The 23,269-nt window shown below is 40.3% G+C and overlaps 1 protein-coding gene across 3 annotated transcripts in view; it reads right to left on the reverse strand.

The window, feature by feature from the left end:
- Positions 1 to 23,269, reverse strand: part of apba2b (amyloid beta (A4) precursor protein-binding, family A, member 2b) — a 255,994-nt gene that overhangs the window by 232,107 nt on the left and 618 nt on the right. The gene's annotated exons all lie outside the window — the stretch shown is intronic.

Here is a 23,269-nt window from a genome sequence, read left to right on the forward strand (position 1 = left end):
AGGTTTTTTTCTTTATTTTCTTTCTTTCATTGTTTAGTTTTTCTTCCTCTGAGTCACAAGTGTAGCTTCCAGCAGCCGTTATACACTACAGCCCTTCTTTACTCTAACGATCTTTTCACACTCGGGTAAAGAGGCAACTAAATTTATGATTAGAATAGCACTACAGATGTAAATTCATTATTAGAATAGCACTGTTAAAGTAATTTATGATAAGAATAGCACTACTGAGATAAATGTATGATTAGAATAGCACAACTGAACACAATTTAGGATTAGAACAGAACTACTGACGTAAATGCATGATTATTATAGCACTGTTGAACTAAATCTATGATAAAAATAGCACTGCTGAACTAAATTATGATAAGAATAGCACTACTGAGATAAATTCATACACATAATAGTATTGTTGAATTAAATGTATGATTAGAATAGCACTACTGAAGTAAATGTATGATTCGAATAGCACTATGAGGTAAATTCATGACTAGAAAAGCACTACTCATGTAAATTCATGATTAGACTGCTGAGTAATATTTGCGATTGGAATGGCATAAATGAAGTAACTTATTAATTAGAATAGATTCATTGAGGTAAATTCATGATTAGAATAGCACTGCTCAAGTAAAATCATGATTAGAATATCTCTACTGAGATAAATTCATGATTAGAATAGCTTCATTGAGGTAAATCCATGATTAGCATAGTACTACTAAAGTAAATTCATGATTAGAATATCTCTACTGAGATAAATTCATGATTAGAATAGCTTTATTGAGGTAAATTCATGATTAGCTTAGCACTGCTGAAGGAAATTCATGATTAGAATAGCTTTATTGAAGTAAATTCATGATTAGAATAGCTTCATTGAGGTAAATCCATGATAAGCATAGTACTACCAAACTAAATTCATGATTAGAATCTCTCTACTGAGGTAAATGTATGAGTAGAATAGCTCCACTGAGGTAAATGTTTAATTAGAATAGCTCTGCTGCTTTATTGGTATGGTATGGTCTGCTGGGAAAGGGGAATGTGGAAAAGTGGTCAATAAATACTTTTAAACTGTAGTTTTGTAATAGATTTTTCTTTGAAACGCAAGACAAAAATACATTCGGGCTATTTTATTTAAATCAGTAGCGAGGAAAGTCACAAATTTAATATAAACCTGCGTGAATCATGTTTAGTTTTTGGAACTGAGACCAAATATTTTCACTTCAGTGCATCCCTAATCACAGACTAAGCTCACAAAACAACTGATGCAGGAATGTGCTCACAATATCATTTATTCAAAACGCCTAATTGAAGTCGAATTAATTATAAACATGCTGAGGGGAAAATGTCAAATGCAAATCAATTAAGCGATTTTTGGTATTTGAGCTCATTTTGTTGCAGCACTTTGTTAGTCTTTGTTAATGTATACAGGTCTCTGCTCCTCTCACACTGAACACCGGGCTGAGGAGGCGTGAGCAGACCCCCCACCCCCACCCTCACCACCTCATCTACATGCTAATGGAAATCGCTCAGTCATACAAACAGGCCCGCTAATGACGGAGCCCACTGAATAGCCTGAAAGCTTAAGTGCTAATAATGACCTGACGCGAGTTTACAGCGGGCAGCAGAAAACAACAGGCCCGAGGCACACCTGCAGAACAGAACCGGCCCGGATCCCTGCGTTAATGATCATTACTGAGCATTAAAGAGACTTTATTCTACATTCAGCTCAGAGTACGCCTGGGCTTTACGCTATTCTGTGAAACTTTGTAAATCTATAATTAAACAGACTTAAATTAACGTTAAATGGGTAGTTTTTGGCCATTGTGCCTGATTACTAGTATTTAAATAATTTGTTTTCAGGATCTAAACACTCTAAGTCACTTTAGAATTATTTTTACCGAGGTACATTCATGATTAGGATAGCATTGCTGAAGAGAACTCATGATTAGAATTGCACTGCAGAAGTAAATTCATAGTTCAAAAAGATCTACTGAGGTAAATTATGATTAGAATAGCACTGCTGAAGTAAATTCATGGTTAAAATATTACTAATATTACTAATATTACTAAATTACTAAGGTAATTTCAGGAATATAATAGATCTACTGATGTACTGAATCCATGATTAGAATAGCACTGCTGAAGTAAACTCATATTTACAATAGCACTACTGCAGTTTCATCATGATTAGAAAAGCACTGCTAAAGAGAACTCATGATTAGAATTGCAGTGCTGAAGTAAACTTATAAGTAGAATAGATCTATTGAGGTAAATGTATGATTAGAATAGATCTACTGAGGTAGATTTAAGATTAAAATAGCACCGCTGAGGTCAATTCATGATAAGAATAGATTAACTGAGGTAAATTCATGAATATATTACAGATCTACTGAGATAAATCCATGATTAGAATAGCATTGCTGAAGTCAATTCATTATTAGAATAGATCTTCTGAGGTAAAATCATGATTATAATAGTACTATTAATATAAATTCATGATTATAACAGAACTATTATATATTTTCTGAGGTAACGTTATTATTATAATAGCACTATTAACATAAATTCATGATTTTAATACAACTGTTGAAGTTAATTCAAGATTAGAACTGATCTACAAGATCTACTGAGGTAAATCTATGATTATAATAGCATTGCTGAAGTCAACTTATGATTGGAATAGATATACTGAGGTAAATGCATGGTTATAATAGCACTAGTGACATAAATGTATGATTATAATAGCACTATTGAGGTAAATTCATGATTAGAATAGATCTTCTGAGTAAAATTCAAGATTATAATAGCTCTATTAACATAAATGCAAGATTTTAATAAAACTGTTGAAGTAAATTCAAGATTAGAACTCATTTACAAGATCTACTGAGGTAAATCTATAATTATAATAGCACTAGTGACACAAATGTATGATTAAAATAGCGCTATTGATGTAAATTCATGATTAGAATAGATCTTCTGAGTAAAATCCATGATTATAATAGCACTATTTACATGCAGTAAACTACCAGGAAATCTAAAGGAAAACAAATAAACGAAAATTGAACTGGGGAGCGAACAGTATAATGGTACATTCAAGTCACTGTAGCTTAGTTTAACTGGCTCATTAAATCTAACCTGTTGGAGGCGACCCATTTTCTCCACTTAAAGGAGAAATCCCAGGCCACCCGGGCCGTGAAACAAAGCTAAGACACCGCTAAACAGGAGGAACTGTCTTATAAATAGGCGGAATCCCTAAACACCCTTTTAGTGTCGGCTTTTTTCACATTCCTCACAGCAACACAAAGCAAATAGCTGCTCTGTAGAGAAGCAGGTTCATAATGTGAGTGACACCCTGCCTTTAATTGCATTTGTTATGACAAGCTTTGCGGCATTAGAAAAGACAGCGCGAATGTGTTGGTTTTCCTAATGAACCACCTGCGTTCCCTCCCACATCCAGCCCAGCAGAGGCCTTCCCAACCGCCATGAAAATCTGCCCGAAATAACCGCCAATGATGTCCCGCGTTAACCAATACTCCACACGGCTCTTCAGGGAACGAGGAGCTCATTTATTCCGAGGGGTTTAAAGACCCGTCTTTAACCTTTCAGGCTCAGATGAATTAGGAAAGTAATTCAGACACTCCGGAACGTTCCTGCTTCACCTCCGCCGCTATCATTTAGCGAGGGCTCGGAGACGCTGAAAGAGTGAATGGAGAACTGTCCCCGCAAATGGATTCCTCTCAGCTGCCAAAGGTGGACGAATTTGGGAGGAGACAACAGCCACAGCGCTCGCCCAAATCACGCTAGCTTATTTAAATGCTAATGTACATGGATCTGAGCAGTCAGCTCACACTCATACACTCATACACACACACACAATCATACAAACTCACACACACATATACACACACACACTATCATTCAAAGTAGCTGAGAAAAAGTTGGACACAGTAGTTTGACTCCTAAACTTAAACTCAATATGGACAAAAGTATTGGGACGCTTGCTCATTCATTATTTTTTGTATGTAGTAAATTGAAGTGACAATAGCATCTGGATTATATCCTGATAATATTTCAATCACATGCATTTACATTAAGTAGTCAAATGCGATTCAAGTTAGACTGAAATCTGATTGACATGGAACAAAATATGGTTTGGTTTTGGTTGTTGAAAGTGTCTTGGAGAGAAAGATGTGTTTTCACTGATATAAGATGGGTCTCAGATCACCTCCTGCAGTGGTTTGTTTGAGTGATGTTTACGCTGAGTGTGAACTTTCCCACACGTCAGTGTTAGCTTGTGCTAAATGGCAAAACACAAACAAGCTAGTTCATGCTTAACTGAGACAAAAACACAAAACAAATTATTTGAAATTGCCCCATCTGCTTACAGACAGTAGGTACAGATCCCTCCCTCAGAAGAAGTCTACTGACTAATCCTACTGTGTACTGTCTGAGTTTCTCAACCAGCAGACTGAAATGGCATTTCTTCAAATGAGACTCAAATGGTGGGGGTTGACAGATGGAGTGGTTCATTGCACATTTCAATATTGTGATGTCACCTATGATTCTTGACACCAAACTCTTTAAGCTGATTTACAAAAAACTGATGGATGGGGTTTTTTTTGGTGCTTGGAATGTTTATAGTGGCAGCCGAGACCCAAGCGAAAATAGAAAAGCACGCAAAAAAAGTGAGTTTTGCATAATATGTCCCCTTTAAATTGTCTTGTGTGTGTGTTTACACTGGCAGATATAATCCTGATAATCAAGATGAAGTGACAGTGATCCCTATGGTTTAACTATGTGGTGGAACACTGAATACTGAATACTTAACCAGGCTGTAAAACTAAAATTTATTTACATTTAAAGCACAAATGCAATATGAATATACCGTTATGAACTATAAATCAATGAAACAGCTCTATCTATCTATTATACTGAAGTTTGGCCTGCATACACTCCCTGCAGCCAGAACAGCTTCATCAAGTAGCATCAGCTCAGTAGGGACTGGTCTCCTTGACCTTGAGACTGCAGTGTACGCAGGGAGTATTAGCGCACTCAGCAAAGCTGGAGAGACCCAGCGGCCTCCACACCAGCACCCCACCACCACCCCACCCCCCCCCACCCCCCCACACTCACTACAGTCCAGTACAGCCTCCCGCAGAACCAGCAGGACCAGCTACCCCAGTATAACACTTCCCTACTCCCAGAGAACCAGAAAACTTCCATCAGACCAGCAAAAAAACTGAACAATACCCTCCCCATCAGCATGACAGCTGCTGAGACGTCTTCTCCACACTGATCTGAGGCTTTCTGCTCACATCACATTGTTTCTACAGACATTTTCATCGACAGACGCACAATAGGCACAATAGGCAAGTGGGGGCTGCTCTACTTAAACATATGACTCATTCTGAAACAGAGAGACACTATCACACCAGGTATTTCACTTCTTTCTGCCTGGAAACAGAAACACACACACACACACACACACACACATAGATAAAAAAGACATCGATAGACATATGCATATATAAGGGTGTCTTCAGCCCAGCACTATTTTGTGCAGATAAAACAGACTCTGGTTAATTTGTACTCTTGGATTTAAGTAAGTAAATGATGTGGGGTTGGTTGGTTGATGCTGCAGTTGATCTGCAGGTTTAGGTTCAGCAACAGTATGTGCTGAAAGAATGAGGTCAGCTGACTACCAATTATTCCATCAATGGATTTTTTTCCTTCCTGATGACACGGCCATATTCCAAGATGAACAATGCCAGGATTCATGGAGCTGGAATTGTGAAAGAGTTCAGGGTTCAGGGAGCATGAGATTATTATTTTCACACATGGATTGAGAGAGAGTTCACCACAGAGTCCAGATCTTAACCTCATTGAGAATCTTTGGGATGTGCTGGATGGAGAAGAGCTGCTTTGTGCAGTGGTCAGACTCTACCATCATCAATGCTGCTGCAAGATCTTGGTGAAAAATTAATGCAGCACTGGATTAAAATAAATCTTGTGACATTGCAGAAGCTAATCAAAACAATGCCACAGTGAATGAGTGTTGCAATCAAAGCTAAAGGCATATTTAAAGAGTGTGTGAACATTTTTTTTTTGGCCAGGCAGTGTATTTCTCATGTTTGAGCTAAACAGCTGCTAAACAACACTTAAATACATGCTATACTTTCTTGCTCCGCCTCAAAAAGATCTGATCAATCAGCAAAGGCAAAGTGCTCACATGGTTTGTTGCGTTTGCACTTTTCCATGTGTGAAAACAAACCAAACCAAGTGAGGAAAATGCACCAAGTTCTTGTTAGCTGATTTGCACCTTAGAAACTACATGTATGAAATAAACATAATGATAAAGCAACAGCCTTCTTTGATACTTCAATCTGATTTTCTTCAAACAGTACCGACTGCAACAGTGTTCCCATTCCCACAGTCATACTACATCTATTCTTATGTAACGACACAACCCTTTTACACTCATTTCCACAGTTATACTGCATTCATTCTTAGGGCTGGAAAACACTTACTTGTATCAAATTCTAATATATACTTTAGCTCTGATTACAGTATTCACATTCACTGTGATATAATTTCCATAAACTTCTACAATGTCACAACATTTACTTCTATCCAGAGTTGCTTTAATGTTTCACCAAGATCTTGCTGCATCATTGATGATGGTAGAGTCTGACCAACCGCTGCACAAAGCAGCTCTTCTCCATCCAGCACATCCCAAAGATTCTCAATGAGGTTAAGATCTGCACTCTGTGGTGAACAATCCACAATCCATGAGTGAAAATGATAAATGATGATCTCATGCCCCCTGAACCCTGAACTCTTTCACAATTCCAGCTCCATGAATCCTGACATTGTGATCTTGGAATATGGCCGTGTGTATCATCAGGGAAGAATAAATCCATTGATGCAATAACCTGGTCTATATTCAGTATATTCAGGTAGTCAGCTGACCTCATTCTTTCAGCACATACTGTTGCTGAACCCAGACCTGACCAACTGCAGCAATCTACCCCAGATCATAGCTCCGCCCCCACAGGCTTGTACGGTAGACACTAGACATGATGGGTGCATCAGTTCTTCAGACACGTCTTTTCTTCTTTCCCTGATGGTCCATCACTTAGGAACAGGGTGAATCAGGACTCATCAAACTCATCACATGACCTTTTATTGCCTCTCTATTGCTTTATGCTCCATAGCAAACTCAAGCTGATTTTGCCGTTAAGCCTCAATGAAAGGTGGTTTTCTTAAAGCTACAAAGCTTTTTGGTTACAATTTCTTGACTTTCAAATTCATCCAAATTCCTCATAGGGCTATATTTTGATATATACACCCTACTGGTTTGCACCTGGTAACTGGTTTCTAGCTGGTAACTGGTGTATAGCTGGTCAGAACATCTACAACCAGCTTGTAGATGGCCTGTACCTGGTAACTGGTTCATAGCTGATCAGAACATCTAAAACCAGCTTGTAGCTGGTCTGTACCTGGTAACTGGTTTCTAGCTGGTAACTGGTGTATAGCTGGTCAGAACATCTCAAACCAGCTTGTTGGTTTGCACCTGGTAACTGGTTTCTAGCTGGTAATTGGTTCATCGCTGGTCAGAACATCTAAAACCAGCTTGTAGCTGGTTTGTACCTGGTAACTGGTAGCTGGTTTTAGACGTTCTGACCAGCTATGAACCAGTTACCAGCTAGAAACCAGTTACCAGTTTCCAAAACACAGCTTAAGCTGGTAAAGCTGGTCAACCAGCTTGACCAGCTTTAGCTGGTATGAGCTGTTTTTCCAGTAGGGCACAGCCCTACTTTCTGATGCCCCCACATGAAACACTGTTTATTTCTACTGTGTAAAGTGTAAAGATGATTGGACCAGGCAGCTGGAACTTGAATACAGAAATATAAAGTATACTGTTCAAGGACACTGAGTTTATTGATCTTCTGGCTGGTCAAAATCAAATTGTACGTAAATTGGTTTAACGGAAGGTCCAGACTTCCGCTCCAGGCCTGCAAACTTTACCGTTCTCCAAGGTGAACTTCCGGAGAGACCGACTGACCAGAGCCAAAGCTTACAAATTCTGTCAGTGGCTTTCATTTGCGCAATGGAGCGCGTTCCCCCCGGCTGGCACAGGCCGAATGCTAATGCCATGTCTGAGTGAGTGTGAGGCTGTGCTGTTCAGACGGGGCTAATGTTGGCAGAAACTGCAACTTCAGCTGCCTGTCCAAATCTGAAGGACCGGATGATGGATTTGGTCTGAAAATACTGCATAAAGGTTTTTATTACTGAGCCGGCTCTCCACCTCACATTATCAAACTTTCAGACTTCATTATTTCTCACATTAACACTAGGACTGCTGGATAAATTGTATTTTATCATTATTGCAAAGGGTTTTGTGAAAAACACATTGAAAGAGCTGCAATAACATCACTCAGACTTAAAGTGCGTTACCTACCTAGAGCAACAGAGGGAGCTCTTCACACTGCAGACTGTATTTATATGACATAACCAAGCTGGAGACAGAGCGAGGTAGAGTGAGATATAGCGAGGTAGAGTGAGTTAGAGCAAAGTAGGGTGAGGTAGAGTGAGTTAGAGCAATGTAGGGTGAGGTAGAGTGAGGATAGAGAGAGGTAGGGTGAAGTAGAGAGAAGTAGGTTTAGATAGGGTAAGAAGTGAGGTAGAAGTAGGTAGATCAGTGAAGGGTTTAAGGAGAACTCTGGTGTAAAATAGACTTTTGTTGTAGTAAAACATGATAAAAAGGACTTACCTTTGATGAATATCCCATAACCCCACTCCCACAGCGTTCAGAGATCCAGAAATTTGCTTTCAGAAAGTTTATCCAAACACCCTTCAGACTGTTATAATGCTATAATGCTATAATGATAGCTTCAGCTTATAGGATGTAAACTATGGTTTTTAATACGCTTCTTGTGCAGTTTTTAAGTTATTAATGCCTCATTTTAAATGTCAGAGCTCTATGGATTCTAGCAAGAAGGTGTGGAGCTACTTTGAGCTGGATACGGTGGAAAAAGCAATTTATCGGGGCAAAATTTGCCACGTGTCACCCAGTCTGAAGGGTGTTTGGATAAACTGTTAAAATTTCTGGATCTCGGAAAGCTGTGAGAGAGCAGAGGTGTGCTATTGATCAAAGGTAAGTACTTTTAATCATGTATTACTACAACAAAAGTCCATTTTACCCCAGAGTTCTCTTTTAAGTAGAGATTTCAGAAGAAGCAATGAATGATCAATACTTTTACTGGTGCCCCAATACTTTGGTCCATGTGGGTTTCAGACATGCAGTGAACTCCTCAAAGACTACAGCCACTAATGCCCTGCACACCAGCAGTAAACAGCACTCAGCTCTGTTTGGCTGTAAGATATACTGTATCTCACACCACTGCAGAACCCCAGTCATGAACGTGTCGCTGAACTGACTGTAAATAATAATTTATAAACATTAAAGGTCAGCAGAAGCTGTGAGTGCAGCTGAAGGACAGGCTGAATCAATCTGTGAGCTGTTGTGTAAATCTCAGCCAGACTGCACACACACACACAGCGCTCACACACACCACACTACACTCACACACACACCACACTGCACTCACAACACACTACACACACAGCACTCACAAAGCTGCTAGAAGAGACCAGCACTGGAGACACAGTTCCAGGGCTTTTCACACCTAAAAATCTGGACCAGAATCTGAATCAGGCTTAGTGGGGTTTTATACTGTTTAGGCTTCATTTAGTCTTGTTAGTTTTGCTTTCACACTGCAGTCTACCTCACACCTCAGATCGGTAGAGTGAGGTACAGTGAGGAAGAGTGAGGTAGAGTAAGGTAAAGTGAGGTACAGTAACGTAAAGGCAGGTACAGTGAGGAAAAGTGAGGTACAGTGAGGTAAAGTAAGGTAGAGTGAGGTAAAGTGAGGTAGAGTGAGGTAAAGAGAGGTAGAGTGGGGTAAAGTGAGATAAAGTGAGGTACAGTGAGGTAAAGTGAGGTACAGTGAGGTAAAGTGAGGTAGATTGGGGTAAAGTGAGGTAGAGTAAAGTAGAGTGAGGTACAGTGAGGTAAAGTAAGGTAGAGTAAGGTAGAGTGAGGTTAAGTGAGGTAAAGTGAGATAAAGTGAGGTAGAGTAAGGTAAAGTGAGATAAAGTGAGGTAGAGTAAGGTAGAGTGAGGAAGAGTGAGGTAAAGTGACCTAAAGAGAGGTAGAGTGGGGTAAAGTGAGGTAAAGTGAGGTACAGTGGGGTAAAGTGAGGTAAAGTACATTTTACTTTACTGTACCTCACTTTACCTCAATCTACCTCACTGTACACCTCCCTTCCCTTACTCTATCTCACTTTACCCCACTCTACCTCTCTTTACCTCACTTTTCCCCAATCTACCTCACTTTACCTCACTGTACTTCACTTTACCTCACTCTACCCCACTCTACGTGGCTCAACCTCAGATCTACCCTAGTGTACCTCAATCTACCTCACTGTACACCTCCCTTCCCTTACTCTACCTCACTCTACCCCACTGTACTTCAATGTACCCCACTCTACCTTTAATCTACCTTTCTTAACCTCAGATCTACTCTCACTTTACCTCACACCTTTAAGTGTCATCTCTCCAGAAATCAAACCACTCTTTTTTTTAAAATACTAATTATCACATCTACATGGGAATCCACATAGCAGCTGCGATATTATGATATGATCTTGTATAAAATGATTTGAAATATATCAGCCCTAGTGTCCATAAACATTTGAACATATTTATAGTATATCATGAAAATGCCTGTCCACACTAGCTGAAAAAAAACATTAGAAAAAAAAAACAAGAAAAAAGAAAGATGATTCATAATTATGATCATCATCACAACTCAAACAGAACAAATCTGAAGAGAGGCAAACTAAAGGTCAGTGACCTTCATAACAGTCCAGTCTGGCCCAGTCCACCACGTCCTTCAATTACCAGCTCAGAAGCTCTGAAGAGACGACAGTCTGAACAATGACTCTGATTGAGTAATTAAAGCTTCAGAAACTATTTCCCCTTGAAGGAAGTGATTTGTCCGATGCTGTACCGGACCGGGACGAACAGAGGAGAGTGTCCGTCCGTCCGTCCGTCCGCCCGTCCATCCGTCCGTCCATCCATCCGAGACACCAAAACAAAGACCCTACACATCGCGGCGGGCAGACGCGCCGCTAAATTAGCCCGTCTCGCTTGAAGTGCGTAATTGCAACTGCCAAATTTCATTAGAGCTTTTGAGCAGGGCCTGATAATTCCCCTGTATTTTGGCTTCGCTTTCATCTCCAAAGCAAACAGCGCTCTGACATGAAAGGCACCTAAAAGACAAGTCTGCATGTCTTTGCTTATGTGTCTGAATCCAAAAATGCACATTGATCCTAATCATCCTCAATTCTGATCAAAGAAAATGGCAGTGATTTGAAGCTTCGTTTCAGGTCTGCATCGCTCCTGCCTTTCACAGCAGATCAGGCTGAAATGTGATCAAAACATTCGGAAAAGTCTGTGAAAGAGAGAACTCCTGAGATAAAACTTCTGACTGCTGAACCCTTTTCAATTCTCCTGATACATAAACTTTGTGAATTAGTTATAATCTTCTAATTCATGAAGAATTCCAAACACTTTATGTTCTATAAACTGTCTGCAACAAACTCAAATCAGAACATCAGAAAAGGAAGAGCAAAAAATGTGTTTAACAGCAAAAGCACATGCTGCACACTAGGGCTGCAACTAATGGATTATTTTGATAGTCGTCTAATCTGATGATTATTTTTTCGATTAGTCGACTAGTCAACGATTATTTCTACCATGTCCTCCATCTCTAAAAATGATAGAAACAGCTAAACATGAGATTTAAATAGGGGTGTGAGATTAAAACGGACGATATTTCTTGTCAGGCTTAAACCTGTCTCGCGGGGCAAAAAAACAGTTAAGTGTGGACTTTTTAAGAGGGATCTGGCAACCCAGCAGCTCTCAGCAGAAGACCAACAAGACACAAACCATATGTAAATACTGTAAGTAAATTCTACACGTGACTGTTTCATAGACAGTTGTACTAATCCCTTAGCTCTGTACTGTATTTAAAAAAAAAGTTCTGTTTCTGTTTACACTTCAAGCATAGTCTTAATATGACTGGTTATGGTTCTGCATAGTTAAATTACAAGAGATTTAGGAGAAAAAAACACAAACCATAGTCTTAATATGACTGCTTGTGGTTTGCACTTATTGTTTGCACTATATAAGACCTAGAAAAGTTTTATTTTTATTTTTTATTCTTATTCTGTTTCTTATAGAATCAATGTGTGAGAGAAACCAGTCTGTTAAGTTTGTGTTATATGATTCTGTCAAATAAAACTCTAGTTTTCAAGCCATTTTTCATTTTTGACATTTTCTTTAAAATTTTATTTTTAAATCTTGTCTCGTCTCGTTCTCGTGAACCCAGTATCGTGTCTCGTCTCGTCTTGTGATATTAATGTCTCGTCACACCCCTACTTTTAAATGTTTGGATGTTGTTTAAATATGGAGAGTACTGATGTATGTATGAAGTAAATGTGTAATCATTTACCCATCTCCCATTGCGCTTCTGTCCCCAGCACTTTGTGTAATGCGATTTTAGTCGACAATGAAATTTGTAGTCGACAAATTTTAATAATCGACATTGTCGATTATAGCGACTAATCGTTGCAGCCGTACTGCACACATTGCAAAGCATGACCGTGGTAAAATATACTGCATACAAATATACATATTTGATTGCACACAGTATAAAACCCCAAGATTTCTTATGTTCTGTCTGCTTCACTTCATTTAATTTGTTAATATCCATCCATTCCTGCATTTCAGCCCTGCCATACATTCCAAAGAAAAGTTGGGATGGGGCCAAAAATGTAATAAAAACCCTCATTATCACATTTTTTGGTTCAAAACTCTCCACACATTCTCTACTGGAGATAGGTCAGGACTGCAGGAAGGTCAGTCCAGTACATGCACCCTCTTATTCTGCAGTCATTCCTCTGTAATATGTGCAGCATGTAGTTCTGCTGAAAAATTCACAAGGACGTCCCTGGAATTGATGTGGTCGTGAAGGCAGAATATGTTGTTATGTAGTTATGTAGTTCTTAGAACCACAGAAGTGTACACATCACAGACCCTGGATTCCTGGATCAGATGTGAACAGTTCTGGTTCTGAGGGAAAGGCGTGTCGCGATGCTCATTGCGAACTTACACCCCATTAACAGTCTATTTTCATGCCTTGCATCTGCACCATTAAAAGCGTCTAAGTTTAGAAATATATTAAATGCAGGTGGGCGTGGTGGTCTGAAAGTAAGGTGTGTTCAGGTAAATTTTTGGCGTGTTTCTATTTTGGCGGCGGGGAAAAAAGGTGCGCCACTGACTGATTAAAACCATAACAACAGTCAACAATCAGCCTCCCAATCCTATCTTAGCCATGCAGGAGCCCATGCGCACTGTGCTCCCTCATAAAACCACTCATAAAACTCACACACGGACACTGCAAAGCACAAACCTGACTTTTAACTCAACAATAAACAGAATAAAGGATAAAAAAAACATTGCTGTTCCCTTAAATGAGCTGCTGGTTTATCTTCACAGTGTGAACACGCAGCTTAGTATCCTCTGCTGAGACGCACAAAAGCACTGCAGTGTTAAGATACAAACGCGCCAAAGTCAGAGCTCACCTGGCTCTTAAAGGGAATGTAAACTGGCACACTGATTAGTTTATGTCATGTCATGTCCAAAACACACTCATGATCATGATTGATTCCTGTTACTGATCTGAAATTATTAAATGAAGTAGAGAATAGGCAGCTTCTCCAAGTGTCCTTTAGGAGTCTCTGAAGCCCTTCAAGTTTTTAGAATTCACTTATTTTTAAGGCTTAAATTAACCTTAGTGTAAGACGGAGTAGGAGGCCGGATGCAAATGCAAGTCGGTTTTATTTGACATAATAAAACAAACCAAAAACTAGTACGAGAAAATAAACACTAAGACTATAAAACCAGTTCAAAACAAAAAAAGAAGTGAAATAAACTAACAAAAAATCAAACAATATAAAGAAAACAAACCAGAACTCCGTAGACAAAACGTAGATTAACATGCAGACACGGTTGAACAGGACAGCATCAAACAAAAAGCACGACAGAGAACAAAGGAGCACATGGGGTATTTATACACAGGCACACACTAGGGACACCTGTGGAGTTAATGAGGGGGCGGAGTTACAAATGAGACAGGAGGGGTTACAGATGACAGGGCGGGGCTAAGGCGGAGACAAGACCAAAACAAAAACAGAGCCGTGTGAAGCACATGAATGACATGGGGAGGTAAACAAAACAAGGACAGGAGCAGGAAGGAACCAAAAAAAAGGAAAGACACTAGACAGACACAGGCTAAGGTGTAACACCTGACACATCCCGGGTTCATACTGTCCTGCATGTCTTTGTAATGTCTGCAGCATGTGGTTTTACATAGTTTTGTTGAAAAATGCATAGATATACCTGTGTAATATTACCCATTCTGTGTAATACTGTAACACTATGGGCACAAAAAGTCCAGCAATAACAGAAAGTCCTTCCTCTGAACCTTTCACAACTCCACCTCCTCCAGAGAGCTGCCTCCTCTGCCTCCTGCTAAGAATACTAAGAATATCAAATGATAGGTAGAAAAGGTTTCAGAGCAATGTCAGAGCGCACAGAAACTCCGCCCACTGAAGAGGAAGCCTTATCTCTGATTGAGATTCAGGTCCTGCCGGTGTGGAGGAGAATCCAGGCTTCAGGCTGAGGTTAATGAAGAGCAGGCCCTCGAGCTCCTGCTTAAAACCTGGATATTCATCAGCTAACAGTTCGTCTATCCGCCCCGTCCTGAATCCAGCCGTTTACCCTTGTGCAGCTCTGAGCTTATCATCCCGGCTTCCTCCACATTTAACCCCCGCACTTCAGAATAATGACCGTCTGCGCAGATACAGGCCAGAGGTCTCTTATTTCATACCACTGCAAAGATTATTAGACTTCCACAGCCTCAGGGACTGCAGTACCATGTGATCTCTGGGGCTAATAAAGAACGAGGATATGTAATTAGATTATTAGATTAGATTATTAGTGTGATTCACAATATTTTTAGTGCGGTCAATCGATCTCGATTAATCACACCTTATCTTGTCTTATTAAGCTTGTAATTTCTGAGTATTGTTGAGAATTTAAAGGTTAAAACATTGTCTTATAATCATGGAAACTATCAATTAAGGGTTAAAACATTGTTGCCCTATAATCATACAAAATACTTAATGAAAACCCAATCAGTATAATCCATTAGTGATTTTAATAAGGTTTAATCAATATGTTAATCAATCAATATGTTACCTGTATTCAAAAGGGAATTATTTAGCACTTTGTAATCTTTATTCATGTTGGTGATCATATGTTAACAGACACAGTACTCTTTAGAATCATATAACAAATGTAGTTTAATTAAGTTTTGCACAAGAATGTTTCACAACACATGTGTAGCCATCTGTGGTTAGTTAGGTTGACCCATCCCCTCAGACCAAAGATAAGGAGGGAACTTCTACTGAAATTATAGACGTAGGTGGCAGGCAGGCATGGGGTCATGGCACGATAGGATACAGTTTATGGGACCAAAGGGGGGGGCTGTTCAACCTTCTTCACTCACACCATAGTGGGATGATCTATATAATCTTGTGTATGTCATTTGGTTTTAGAACATTCTCCTTGACTCTCTGAGCGGAGTATTGTTCCCGGAAGATCTTCTGAAATAAACTGTTAAATTTGCTGAAAACTTGGTATCCTGACTCCTCTTGACTTCTCTACTCATCTCAACAATTTAAAAGAATTCAGGGGGAACGCACTGGAAATGGCGCTGTAAAGGGTAGTGCGGTTTTTCCCAACAGTATTTAAATGTAAAAAAGGAAGTAGTTTTAGATTGGCAAAAGGAAATCATATTACCAAAAAAATGATTTTAATAATCCCAACAATATTCTGTGAATTAATCAAGATAAATCAAGAAAAATCATGATTTTTTTATACTAGTATTTTCCAGTATTGTTGAAAGAGAACTCCCCAACTTATCCTATCCTAAAGTATTTGATGGAGCGCCATCATTCCAGAGATCACAGTTCCACTGCTCCACAGCTCAATACTGAGGTCTTCATACCCTTCTAGTCCAGCCCATACCTGGCATTAGGTTAAACACTGTGCCAGTGGGCTCATGTTTAAAGTAGCTGAATGATTAGATGAATTAGATGAGGGGTGTCCACAAACATCTGGACCTATATGTAGTGTAGACTGAAAAACTGCTCTATAAAATGACATGACCTATATAACACGTCACCCATCTCACACACAATCAGACACACTCTCACAAGACCCCCAGCTGAGCTACGTCCACTCTGATCCACAGGGGGCAAAAACAGCAGTGCATTAGTGACGCTCGCACAGAGCAGCAGCTCAGGACTAATGGAGAGCCCACACATCTCCAGGGCTTTACACTCCACATCTCACCCCACTGTCTGTCAGCATCACAGCAGAGCCGGACCCATCTTCAGACAAGGACATATGAACACACATACTCACACACTAGGGGTGAGACAAAATATCAATATATACATTATTGTTGTGATTTGCTATACAATATTGATACATGTTGCCAAATACGGACATTGTTATTGAAACAAAGGCCCTCTAAAGTTACTGCGTTGATGAGATGGCGGTGAGGTGGGGATGAGTTGGGGAGTTTGAGATGAGGTGGGGAGATTGGGATGAGGTGGGGAGTTGGGGATGAGTTGGGGATGAGGTGGGGAGATTGGGGAAGAGTTGGGCAGTTGGGGAAGAGTTAGGTAGTTGGGGGTGAGGTAGTGAGTTGGGGATGAGGTGGTGAGTTGGGGGTGAGGTAGTGAGGTAGTGAGTTGGGGATGAGGTGGGAAGTTGGGGATGAGGAGAGGAGATTGGGATGAGGTGGGAAGTTGGGGGTGAGGTGGTGAGTTGGGGATGAGGTGGGAAGTTGGGGGTGAGGTAGTGAGGTAGTGAGTTGGGGATGAGGTGGGAAGTTGGGGATGAGGAGAGGAGATTGGGATGAGGTGGGGAGATTGGGATGAGGTAGGAAGTTGGGGATGAGGAGAGGAGATTGGGATGAGGTGGGGAGATTGGGATGAGGTGCGAAGTTTGGGTTGAGGTAGTGAGTTGGGGATGAGGTGGGGGGATTGGGATGAGGTGGTGGTGAGTTGGGGATGAGGTGGTGAGTTGGGGGTGAGGTGGTGAGTTGGGGATGAGGTGGGAAGTTGGGGATGAGGTGGGAAGTTGGGGATGAGTTTGGGAGTTGGGGATAAGTTGGAGAGTTGGGGATCAGGTGGGGAGATGTGGATGAGGTATAGAGTTGGGGTGAATTGGGGATTAGTTGGGGAGTTTGAAATGGGGAGGGGAGTTGGGGGTGAGGTAGTGAGTTGGGGATGAGGTGGGAAGTTGGGGATGAGTTGGGTGTGAGGTGAAGAGATTCGAATGAGGAGGGGAGATTTGGATGAGTTGGGGAGTTAGGGAAGAGTTAGGGAGTTGGGGTGAGGTAGTGAGTTGGGGGTGAGGTGGGAAGTTGGGGGTGAGGTGGGATGTTGGGGATGAGGTGGGGAGATTGGAATGAGGTGGGGAGATTGGGATGAGGTGAGGAGTTGGAGGTGAGGTTGTGAGTTGGGGGTGAGGTAGTGAGTTGGGGATGAGGTGGGAAGTTGGGGATGAGGTGGGGAGATTGGGATGAGGTGAGAAGTTGGGGATGAGTTGGGGATGAGGTGGTGAGTTGGGGATGAGGTGGTGAGTTGAGGGTGAGGTAGTGAGTTGGGGATGAGGTTGGAAGTTGGGGATGAGTTGGGGATGAGTTGGGGAGATTGGGATGAGGTGAGGAGTTGAGGATGAGGAGGGAATAAGTTAGGGAGTTAGGGATGATGTGGGGAGTTGGGGATAAGCTGGGGAGTAGGGGATGAGGTGTGGAGTTGAGGATAAATTGGGGAGTTGGGGATGAGGTGGGGAGTTGTGGATGAGTTGGGGCGTTGGGAGATTGGAGAGTTGGGGATGAGTTAGGGAGTCAGGGATGAGGTGGAATAACATGGGGATGAGTTGTGGATGGATTGGAGAGTTGGGGATGAGTTAGGGAGTTAAGGATGAGGTGGAATAAGTTGGGAATGAGATGGCGAGGTGGGGGTGAGTTGGGCAGAGTTGTAGATGAGTTGTGGAGTTAGGATGAGTAAGGGATGAGTTTGGGAGTTGTGGATGTGTTGTAGATGAGTTGTGGAGTTAAGATGAGTAAGGGATGAGTTTGGGAGGTGTGGATGAGTTGGGGGATTAAGGATGATGTGGGGTGACTTGACTTGACGTGATGATTATCCAACTTCCTGACCTCACTGATACTCTTGGCACTGAATACAATCAATCCTCACAGCAATGCTCCAGAATCAGTAGAGACAGTTACTCCATCAAAAGCAGGATGATTTTGTAAGCAAAATGATGAACTAATAAGCAAGAATCCAGTACATTTGTTCATATCATACACTGTTGCTGTGAGGTAAAGTGTTTCTTTATTAGGTGTTTTGGTATAGTCACTGGTTGCTAAGGTGTTGCTATACCTTCCCTGTGGGTTACTAAGTTGTTGCTAGGTGGTAGCTACGTGGTTGTTAAGGTGTTGCTATGGTTTATGATAATACATTTGCAGTGCATTGCTATGGGAGAGTTTTAGCCACAGTTTTAGTTTTTGTTTGGATGCTTACAGTATAAATACGGTTTTATTCATGCAAAGTCTAAATAAAAAATAAATTACGATAGAGAAAGCAAAGAGTGAGAGAGAGAAAAAAAATGAGGGCAGGAGATGGAGTGAGATAGATGGAGTGAATAAAAAGAGAGAAGCTGGGGTCAGGTGAGGTCAGCTGCAGTGGGTGTTTTTAGATGAAAGCTGCTTGGTGTGTTTCTGCTGATCTGACCACAGCCTGAGTATCCCACCGCTCTCTGAAGCTCGGAGACGCTCAGTGCGTTTATACAGATCTAGCACAGCTGAAGAGTGTGAGAGAGGGCATCTCACTATACAATACTGCCCACAATACTCACAATACTCACAATACTCACTATACTCACAATACTCACTATACTCACAATACTCACTATACTCACAATACTCACTATACTCACTATACTCACTATACTCACAATACTCACTATACTCACAATACTCACTATACTCACTATACTCACAATACTCACTATACTCACAATACTCACTATACTCACAATACTCACTATACACACAATACTCACTATACTCACAATACTCACTATACTCACAATACTCACTATACTCACAATACTCACAATACTCACTATACTCACAATACTCACTATACTCACAATACTCACTATACTCACTATACACACAATACTCACTATACTCACAATACTCACTATATTCACAATACTCACTATACTCACAATACTCACAGTACTTACTATACTCACAATACTCACTATACTCACAATACTCACTATACTCACAATACTCACAATACTCACTATACTCACAACACTCACTATACTCACTATACTCACAATACTCACAATACTCACTATACTCACAATACTCACTATACTCACTATACACACAATACTCACTATACTCACAATACTCACTATATTCACAATACTCACTATACTCACAATACTCACAGTACTTACTATACTCACAATACTCACTATACTCACAATACTCACTATACTCACTATACACAGAACATAACCAATATCCTTCACCGGAGATTTACCCAATTCATTTAAAGCACAAACTATAGTTAGTTATTCCCTGTCTCTTATTTTTATTTATCATTTTCTTCTTGATAATATCTAAATCTATATTCTCTCCTTCTCTAAATCCTATTTTGCACTCTTTCTCCTTTTTTCTTACCCCTATTTCTCTCTCTCTCTCTGTTACCTGTTATCTCTTCCGTTCTGTCTCCTGTTTTTGCTTTTTCTCCCATTCTTTACTTATCTTATTCTTATTTCTCACTCTTTCTTTAACTCATTTATTTTTCTCTTAGTCTCACTTTCTTTCCCTCTCTTGCCTCCATTCCTCTCTTTTCACTCTCTTTATCATAGCTTTCTTTTACTCATACTTATCTTTATCTTTTATTTATCTCTATTTTAACCTCTAACTTCTGTTTCCCTCCCTCTAATCTCTTCACTAACTCCTCTCTTTCCCTATTTCTTATCTATCTTATTCTTTAATACCATCCCCATTTTCTTCCACAATTTTTATTTCTCTCCTTATTCTCATCTGTATCTCCTATTTCTCTTTCTATTCCCTTCTATAACTCATATTTCTCTTTCTCTATTATTTTTGCTGACTCTCTATTTTTGGTTTCTCTCTATTTCCCCCTCTTACTCTTTATTTTTTCTTTTATATATACTAAATATATAAGTATCAATTCTCTCTATCCTCTTTTCTATCTCCTATTTCTCACTTTTCTCTCTTCTCTAACTTCTTTTTCTTTTTTTTCTCTATATTCTCTTAGCTAATTCTTATTTCTCTTCTCCCCTCTAACTATACGTTTTCTCTGTTTTTTCCCCCTTAAACTCCTGTTTCTCCCTTTATTTTCTCTCTCTCTCTCTGTTCTGTTCTCTTTTTCTACTCTATCTTTTATTCTCCACTTTTCTTTATGTCTTCACCTTCTCACTTTCATCTCACTTTCTCATTTCTGCTGTTCTCCTCATCTTGACCATTTTTTTTCCTTCTCTCTCTCTCTCTCTCTCTCTCTCTCTTACACACACACTCTCTCTCTCTCTCACACACACACTCTCTCTCTCTCTCTTTTCCCCCACAAGAGTCCAATTTAAAATTCCCCCACTGGTGCATAAATAACACAGTTTGTCCTTCATCACCAGAGTCGTACGGAGAGCCGGAACGGTGACGGAGGAAAGGTTGTGGAGGTGGAGGGGGTGGATGATGAGGTGGGGATGGGTGGGGTTATTGGGGGGAAGGGGGGGGGGGGGTATTTTGATCAAGTTAACAGCAGGTCGCTGTCACAGAAACAGATCCACCCAGTGGCATAATGATCCAGCAGCATGCCTTCTATCCCTTAATATTTCCTTTCATTATCTACCTCTCTCTTTCTCCTTCTCTCTTTTACCCTCTGTTTATCCCTCTGTTTTAATCTTTCCCTTCTCTCTCTCCCTCTCCCTCTATCTCTCTTTCTCTCACTCTCTTTCTCTTTTCATTCGTCTCTGGTCTATATCTGTACTGTACTGTATTCGTATCCATCCTTTCTGCAAAACCCACACAGACTGGGTGCAGCTGTACCCACACACAGAGCTGGGTGCACGGATCAGGTTAAAAATGTGGTTGGAAGGTTTGGGTAAAGGTTTGAGTGGAAGGTGCAGGTGGAAGGTTTGAGTGGAAGGTGCGGGTGGAAGGTTTGGGTAAAGGTTTGAGTGGAAGGTGCGGGTGGATGGTTCAGGTTAAAGGTGTGAGGGAATGTTCAGGTGGATGGTGAGATTTGGGTAGAAGGTGCAGTTAGAAGGTTTGGGTGGACGGTTTAGGTGGAAGGTTTGGGTGAAAATTGTTGGTAAAAGGTTTGAGTGGAAGGTTTGGTTAAAGGGATTGGATGAAAGGTTTGGGTAAAGGAATTGGGTGAAACTTTTGGGTGAAAGGTGCAGATAGAAGATGCTGATCACTTTTACAGCGTTTGTTTTTAGGTGAAAGGTGCAGATGGAAGGTTTGGGTGGAAGGTGCAGATAAAAGGTTTGGGTGGAAGGTGAGGGTGGAAGGTTTGAGTGGAAGGTGCGGATGGAAGGTTTGGGTGGAAGGTGAGGGTGGAAGGTTTGAGTGGAAGGTGCGGATGGAAGGTTTGGGTGGAAGGTGCAGATGAAAGGTTTGGGTGGAAGGTTTGGGTGAAAATTGTGGGTAAAAGGTTTGGTGGAAGGCTTGGTTAAAGGGATTGGATGAAAGGTTTGGGTATAGGAATTGAGTGAAACTTTTGGGTGAAAGGTGCAGATAGAAGGTTTGGGTGGAAGGTGCGGATGAAAGGTTTGGGTGGAAGGTGCAGATAGAAAGTTTGGGTGGAAGATGTTGATGAAAGGTTTGGGTGGAAGGTGCGGATAGAAGGTTTGGGTGGAAGGGGCGGATAGAAGGTCTGGGTGGAGGGTTTGGATGGATTGTGTGAATGGAATGTTTGGGTGGAGGGTTCAGGTGAAAGGTGTAAGGTAAATGTGTGGGTGGATGGTGCAATTTAGGTTTAAGCTTTGGGTGGAAGGTGCGGGTAGAAGGTTTGGGTGAAAGATGTGGGTGAAAGGTGTGTTTTTATCTCTGAGTTTAGATCTGAGTTGTGTTCAGTAAACAGACAGATACTGAAACTGTGTTTGTGATGGTGGTGTTTCTGCGGTATGGCTGATCTGCTGATGCTGTAAGATACAGTAGATCATCATCACTGAATCTGTGATTGATCAGTTTACCCTCATACCAAACACAAACACGGCCAAACCATTCAGCTCCAGCTATTTATTCATTTCTAAACGAATTTACTTCAGTTCAAATGCTGATCACTTTTACAGTGTTAGTTTTTAACCCTTTAATACCTGGAGCTTCACTTAATTACCAGAAGATATTTATTAGAAGAAGTTCATTTAATGAATATAATAATGTCTAAAATGTCTATATAAAGTATAAAAAGTTAATAACACATTTTTTTGTTTCGTATAGTAGGATGTGTTGGACACAATAGATTTGAATGTATTTTAATGTATATTAATGTTTTTTCCCTTTTTTGTATGATATCAGATATTGCAGAAATGTAACGCTGAGAACAGGTTTTTAATATAAATATTTGTATATATTTTTAAATGTGTTTAGAACATTGTTTAGAACATGTTTTCATGTATGTTTTTTTATCATAATGTTTTTGTTAGTCTTTATAACTGCACTTAAGGATGCAAAGTTCTTAAAATGTTTCAGACTGACTGACCTTAATTTCTTAAAAGTATTTTTTCTTTATATAATTGAGTAGTTCTTGTCATAATCTGGATTAGAACATTACTCAAATATTCACTATTCACTGTATACCAAATCAACATCTTCACAACTTTAAAACTGATGCTCTCAAAATGATTATAATTAAGAAGTAACTCTTGACAGCACAGCACAGCTGTTAACTGAAAGCCTGAATTCCAGGTGACTCTACCTTATTAAGCTGACTCCAGCCAATTATGTGCA

Source organism: Astyanax mexicanus, chromosome 23 (genome assembly GCF_023375975.1).
Source record: "Astyanax mexicanus isolate ESR-SI-001 chromosome 23, AstMex3_surface, whole genome shotgun sequence".
NCBI lineage: Eukaryota > Metazoa > Chordata > Actinopteri > Characiformes > Acestrorhamphidae > Astyanax > Astyanax mexicanus.